A 7,057-nucleotide genomic window follows, 5' to 3' on the forward strand; every position below is an offset into this window, starting at 1 on the left:
ACACAGGCTCCTTATCAATATGGAGCTTCTGCCTCCTGGCCCCAACTAGCTACTGAGCTCCAGCCACCACATCCGCATTGCAGCCTGTAGCAAGGAAGAAGGGGAAATAAGGGCACATACCTCTCTCTTTAATATTAGTTCCCTGGCTCAGCGCTTGTAGCTCAGCGGCTAGGGCTCCAGCCACATACACCAGAGCTGGGGGGTTAAAATCCTGCCCAAGTCTGCCAAAACAACAGTGACAACCACCATCAAAAAATAGCCAGGTGTTGTGGCGGGTGCCTATAGTCTCAGCTACTTGGGAGGCTGAGACAAGAGAATCACTTAAGCCCAAGAGTTGGAGGTTGCTGTGAGCTGTGACACTACGGCACTCTACTGAGGGTGACATAGTGAGACTGTCTCAAAAAAAAAAAGTGTTACTTCCCAGAAGTTGAACATGATGTTTCTACTTTTAGTCCATGACCCACAATTTTCCCCATGGCCACCCCTAGTTCCAAGGGAGGCTGGGAAAAATAGCCTTTGTTGTGGGAAAGCATGCTAAAAATGTGGGTCATTATTACAGGCAGTCCCCAGGTTACGAATTAGATGGATTCCAGAGGTTTATTCTTAAGTTGAATTTGTTAATTGGAACGGGTACATTTACCTATTACCCATAATAGGGTAAGCCTCCATTCGTAAGTGTGAGTCACGCATCAGGCGGATGTTTCTAACTCGGTGATTTACTGTAATAGCTTTAGGTTGAATGTTTGTAACTCAGGAACTACCTATATTAAGAAAGAAGTAAGGATGGATATTAAGGAATAACTAGCAGCCTCTGTTACACACAGTCATGGAAGCATAACTCATGGTATCTCAGTACGGAGGCGTCTAGTGAGAGTGCTTATCTGATGCTTAGGTCAATTCTACAGCATTCCTGCCCTCTCCACTGCACAGAGACTTGAAGCTACACATCTGATGTTTGGACAATGCTTCCATCAGTTGAAATGACATCCAAATGGCCTATTTCAACCCCTGAAGACCATTCAGAATAACTCTCAAATCTAAGCTCTTTCAAATCTAATAATTCAGATATTTGGAGAAAGCTGTCAAGTCCCAGCCCCAGACTCCTCCTCTCTAGGCTAATCACCCACTGTGCCCTCAAATAGTCCTCTTCCATCATCCTCTCAGTGTCCTCACAGCTTTCTTTCAGTTTTTTACCTGAAATCCCGGGAGTGGCCTTACACAATAAGAGAAAGATTACGACTCTCAGTTAAGAGGCCTCCATCAATATATGTGGCTTCTCAGATTGTGTTAGAATTTTTGACAGTTGCTTCCTGCTTGTAACTCACAGAGTGTTTGCTACCAACTAAAGCTACAAACCTCCCAGCACTATTTTTGCTGTTGATTTTTGGGCTTTGACACAGAGACTTACAATTCTCACTCTTTTATTTTCTCCTACCAGTAGGACCTCTTAGCTTGAACCTGTAAAGATGTTTGTAAATTCTGAATCTATCCATCAACAAATCTTCAATCCCTCCCACCTCCATCTGCAATTTTGGTAACAATGCTCTACGGCGTCATCTCCATCACTGAGCAAAAGATTGATTGCACAGGGCAGGGTCACCCCTGAAATTCTCCCTCCAGGTGACACTGATCCATTAAGCAGCCCGCCCTGTGGCAACAAGGAGAACTGGTTTGGATGTGTGTTGCTGCCATAGTGACGTCCAAGCAAGCAGCTAAAAGCCCTGAGGACTTGGCTGTTGGCAGCATCTTCCACCAGATCTTTCCTTCAACAGTAAGAAGACTCCCAAAGCCCTTGGAATCCAGGATCTGGCTGCTGACAGATAGCATTCACTCATGCATTCATTTATGCATTGTTCAATTATAAAAGTTACGTTGAGGTATTTTACAAGCTAAGTGTTCTATGTCCTGAGAATGGAGGTTAGTAAGACACAATTCCTGCCCTTAAGGAGCTTGTCTGTCTAATGGACAGCAATATCACAGCCAACAGGACTCTATTAAAACTCAAACTGGGTCATGTCTGTCCTCCACTCAATAGTGAGTCCCATGCCCCTTGGCGGCAAGGCCAAAGAGCCTACCTACAGCCCCACGTGATCTGGCTGGCCCGTGGTTATTTATTTCCATCCTCTCCCTCCTTTCCTCCTCCTCTCCCCTCCAGCCACTCCGGCCTCATTTTCAAACCCAGCAGCTGGGTGTGCTCCTGCCTTCGGATCCGTGTACTGTGCATACCTTTCCTTTGTCCAGATGATCTTCCCCCAGTATCCTCGTGGCTCACTCGCTACCTCCCGGCAAAAGTCTTGCCTCAGAAGGCGCCTTCTCAAGGAGGCCTTTTCTAGCTATCCCATCTAAAAGGTCCACACCCCCAGAGTTTCATATCCTCTTCCTGATTCAGTTCTTCTTCTTAGGACATCCTCTGTTCTAATATTCTCTAAGATTACTTCTTAATCTTGTTTAATTTCTTTTTTTTTTTTTTGAGACAGAGCCTCAAGCTGTCGCCCTGGGTAGAGTGCTGTGGCATCACAGCTCACAGCAACCTCCAATTCCTGGACTCAAGAGAGTCTCTTGCCTCCGACTCCCAAGTAGCTGGGACCACAGGTGCCCACCACAACACCCAGCTATTTTTTGGTTGCAGCCATCATTGTTATTTGGTAGGCTGGGCTGGATTCGAACCCGCCACCTTAGCCACTTGAGCCACAGGCACCGAGCCAATCTTGTTTAATTTCTATCTCCTTCACTAAGATATAAGCCTTAGAGAGCAGCAAGGAGCTTTGAAATTTTTTGTTTTTATTTTGCTTTGTTATGTTGTGTCCAGAACACTTAATTAGTAAATAATACAGTATATAGAAAAAGAGAGAGAGAAGGAAGGAAGGAAGGATGGGATGGAGGGAGGGAAGAGGGAGGGAGGAAGAAAATGCAATTTTAAAGTAACCTGACATATCTAGTAATGGAAGACGAATCAGAGCCACGGGAGCACACAGAAAAGCCCCCAACCCAGTTTTGGAATATCAAGAGGCTTTCCTGAGAATTGTAGAATTAGTGAGAGCAGGCTGAGAAAGGAGCAGAGAGAAAGGTATTTCCAGGGGGAGGAAACAGCACACACAAACTCCTAGAGCTGCAGGGAGACCCAGCACTATGAGAACTTGGTGCCCTGGGAAGCTGTACGTAGTTGACCATAGCATGGTGACATGGTGGCCAAAGGAGGCCAGGAGCCAAGTGGAAGAATCCTGCAAACCCTGAGATGGTATTTAGAATCCACCAAGTGGACACAAGGAGCCAATGAGGCAAGTGGCCAAGTGCTATAATCAGATGTGTACTACAAAGAAGAGTATGGAAGATGGATTTGAGGAGACCAAGGCTGGAGAGGGGGATACCAATTAGAAAGGTGTTTCAATCATTCCAATGAAATAGGTTAATGGATGAATTAGGGCAGGAGTCGGCAAACATTTTCTATAAAGGACCAGAGAGTAAATATCTAGAGCCTATTCAGCTCTGCTTGTGTAGCAGGAAAGCAGCCATGGAGGGTATACAAATGGAAGCACAGCCATGTTCCAATAACTTGTTTACAAAATAGTCAACATCCAGATTGAGCCTGAGGACCATAGTTTACTGATTCTTGAATTAGGGGTTAATGAAGAGCTATGGATGTACTTGTACTAAAAGAATGTTTAAGAGGTATGTTTAAGAATGTTTAATAGAACCTAGTGATTAATTGATTGTCTTTGGGAAGGGGAAAAGAAGGAAGTGCCAAAGGGGACTGCCAGTGGGCACTAGGGCCCCCGGGGTGGAGGGCTGAAACCTCAGTATCCATGTCCATGAGGGTGTCTGTGAGTTCTTCGAACAATCTCTGTATTCACCTATTTCCAGGTATGAAATATCCCCTAGAAATCAGTGAAAAATTGTGCAATTGTCCAGGGGAGAACAAAGGAGAGAAAAGGACCCACCCACCACCACCCAGGTCTCCTGGTGGGCCTAGGGCCTGCCTTGAATCACAGGGATTACAGCCTTCCAGGCCTGAGAGCCGCTGAAAGGCGAGACTGGTGTTTTCCTACCCAGAAATGCCTCCCATCTCCTCCTCACAGTGCCCTGAGCCTTCCCCTTTCACCTGAATCCTCTCCAAGTCAGACAAAGCTAGGAGGAGGCAGCAGCTACAGGAGCCACACTGAGAATCAGGAAACATCAGGGCTCCAGTGAGGGTGGCAGGGGCTGCTGCCAAGGAGCACCCAGAGGTGAAATCAGTCTGCAGCCACGGAGTAAGAGACTGGCCCTGGACCTGCATGGAGACAGAGACGGGACCCGCCAAGTTCTCTAACAGCTGTGCGTGAGGCCACTGAGTTTTAAAATGACAATAAAATGACTTTCATAATAAAATAAATAAAATAAAATAAAATAAATTCAAACAATAAAAAAAAATGAAAACTTAAATGGATGAGATAAATAAAATAAAATGCCCAGTGGCCACTGTGGGCCCCCTGAGCCCACAAGGCAGGCAGATACTTTCCTGGGTCAGTGGGAGGGTGGCGGGGCGAGGGCTGCCCCTCAGGAGCATTCTCCAGAAGTGGCTCCTTTTCAACAGTTTTAAAGGTCATATGTTGACATGACAGTTGCTGAGACTGTGATGCAAACACACGCAGGAAGGGTTGTGCAAGCAAGCTCCGGAGACCTGCAGGCTCCTGGACAGAGGAAGGCCTTCTCTGTGGGCTCATACCCGCCACACTGGGCACAGTCCCTGCAGCCACCTCGGGAGCCTCCCCTGGCGCCATGGCCCTGGGCCAGAGCCCAGCCAGCATGTGGTGCTGGCCCAGTGCCAACTACCCAGCTGGGGGACTTCTCAAGGCAGGTAACATGACAGCCACCCAAGGGCTGGGGACTTTTCTCCCACAATTCCTCTCTGGGATCACATGGACGAGCCCAGCCTCGGGTGACCTTTCACTGTGGCTAGGCGCTCAGAGAGCACAGAGCAACCCACACAAACAGTAAGTCGGCATGTGGTTACAAATGTAAATGTGCCCTAGAGATTTTTAAATACATCAGCTGAAGGAGTAGAACCAGATTGTCTACTTGTCTGGGATCCTTTTTGTGCTGTACAGGGCTACAAAGGAAGCCGGATGCTGGCCGAAGAGGCCTCTGCCTGAGCCCCTGTCCTCACTGCAATAGGCCAAGATCTAGTACAGATCCGTCCCACCCCTTGGGGCCTCACTGACAGATGCTCTCTGTGGCTTCTTTCTCCTCCCTCCGACCAGACAGAAAGCAGGCCCAGAGCCACTCCATGTGTACACTAGCTCCAGGCCTAACAGCCAGATGCCTCTTTCATCACCCAGCCTGTCCCACGGGCTACATCTGGGAGCTTAGCCAGCCAGGCAGGGCTTCTTCTAAACTCCCTGAGAAATGTGGGAACTTCCACATTCCCCACTCTACTCACAAAACCTACAACACGTCTAGCTTGAATCTCATGCCCATCTCATATGTCCACCGGTCAGGGATTGATTGATCAAGGCCCCAAATGCGTTTCTGCCAAGAGCTCTGCTAGAGGCCAGCCTTGTCACACCACTCCAGGACAGTGTCAACACAGTGTCTTAGAGATGGCAGGGCTCCGGTCAGGGTTTCTTTGTTCGTTTGTTCTAATTCTGTGTGCTTCCTATTGGCTTTTAGTAACTCACAAGAGCTCAGGTGACATAAAGAGAACTGTACCCAGACGATGACCCTGTACAGCCGCCACCATCTTCCCCTTTCCCACTCCAGACAAGGTACTTCCCATTGGTGCAGGGACACTTCTAGAATGGCCAGTGTTCCTGGTGCTAGCATAGCTAGAACAGTGTTGGTGGAGATAGTTCCAGGGTCACTGGGTCTATCTAGAACTCCAGGTTGACCTTGGAGCAAAGTCCAACATTAAAATGAGCTCCTCTGCCACAAGGTCACATGAGGCCTGAAACCCTGAAGATGGAGGACACTGGGCCCACCACGTGGGGCTCCTTCAGCAGGGGAGAACAGCAGGCCCAGGCCAGAACAGACCATCTGGAGATGGGAGAGGCGAGGTGCCCGTTCAGGACTTTAGCACACCGTGTGCAGCAAACCCAGCCCCTGAGATGCAGCTGCAGTCTGAGCCAAGTAGACGGTGATACCTCTGAGGCATAACCCCACACCAAGTCCTGAGCCTCTTCAACAGAGCCAAATCGTCCCTGTGCAAGTCAGCTGTGTGACAGGTGCTTGACATCTGGTCTCTTTGCACCCCCATTTTCATAAAGTAGAACAGGAAGATAAAGCCAGATCCCTGATGTTGGCTATAAATCCTGATGGTTAAAGTGATAAGTTTTGTGTAATGTTCATTTTACCACAATAAAAATTAAAGTACAGTTAAAAGAGCAATTTCAAGACTCATATATCCCTTTGGAATGCCTGTGCCTCTCAGCTATATGGGGCCACCACGAGCACTGGCTCAGGGACCCACGAATAACACATGAGTCAAAGGGCCATCACTGGGGAGCCCCTCCTAGGCTCTGCTGAGTCCTGCTTGACCTCACAGTGCCCTTTGAGATGGCTGGTTGGGCAGTGGCGTCCCATCAGGACTCACGTCTCATACAGAGCAGGCTGGTGGCATCACTGCCTAAACCCAGGTTTCCAGGAGCTGGGTGTGGTTAGAGCAAGTGTCAGGCTCCTAGACATGCCCCAGGTAGTCACTGCAAGATGTTTGAGCTATGCCACTGGTGTCCTAGATCAGGGTCCAGTCCCCCCAGGCAAGGGAGGAGAGGCCCCTGCTTCCCTTTGAATGAAGTCACTTCCCCAGCCAAAGCTCCTCCTAAATGTCTACAGAGGCACATAGCAAGGAGAAATAAGATCTCCCTGTTTCCTTAATCTCGTGACGTGAGAGTTTCTCTTTTCAGTTGTTATCTTTTCTTTCCATCTTTTTTCTTTTTAAATCAAAGGAAGGACTTTTCTTGCTGAGTTTGAGTATTTGGACCATTTCTGTGCATCAGCTGACAATTTCAGCTTATTTTCTGGGGTTCTCCTTACCAATAAAATGAGGCTCACTTTGACCCTCAGGTCCCAAGTGCCCCTCCCCCAA

The sequence above is a fragment of the Otolemur garnettii genome, unplaced genomic scaffold (assembly GCF_000181295.1).
Source record: "Otolemur garnettii isolate 467f Iridium unplaced genomic scaffold, OtoGar3 scaffold00026, whole genome shotgun sequence".
Lineage (NCBI taxonomy): Eukaryota > Metazoa > Chordata > Mammalia > Primates > Galagidae > Otolemur > Otolemur garnettii.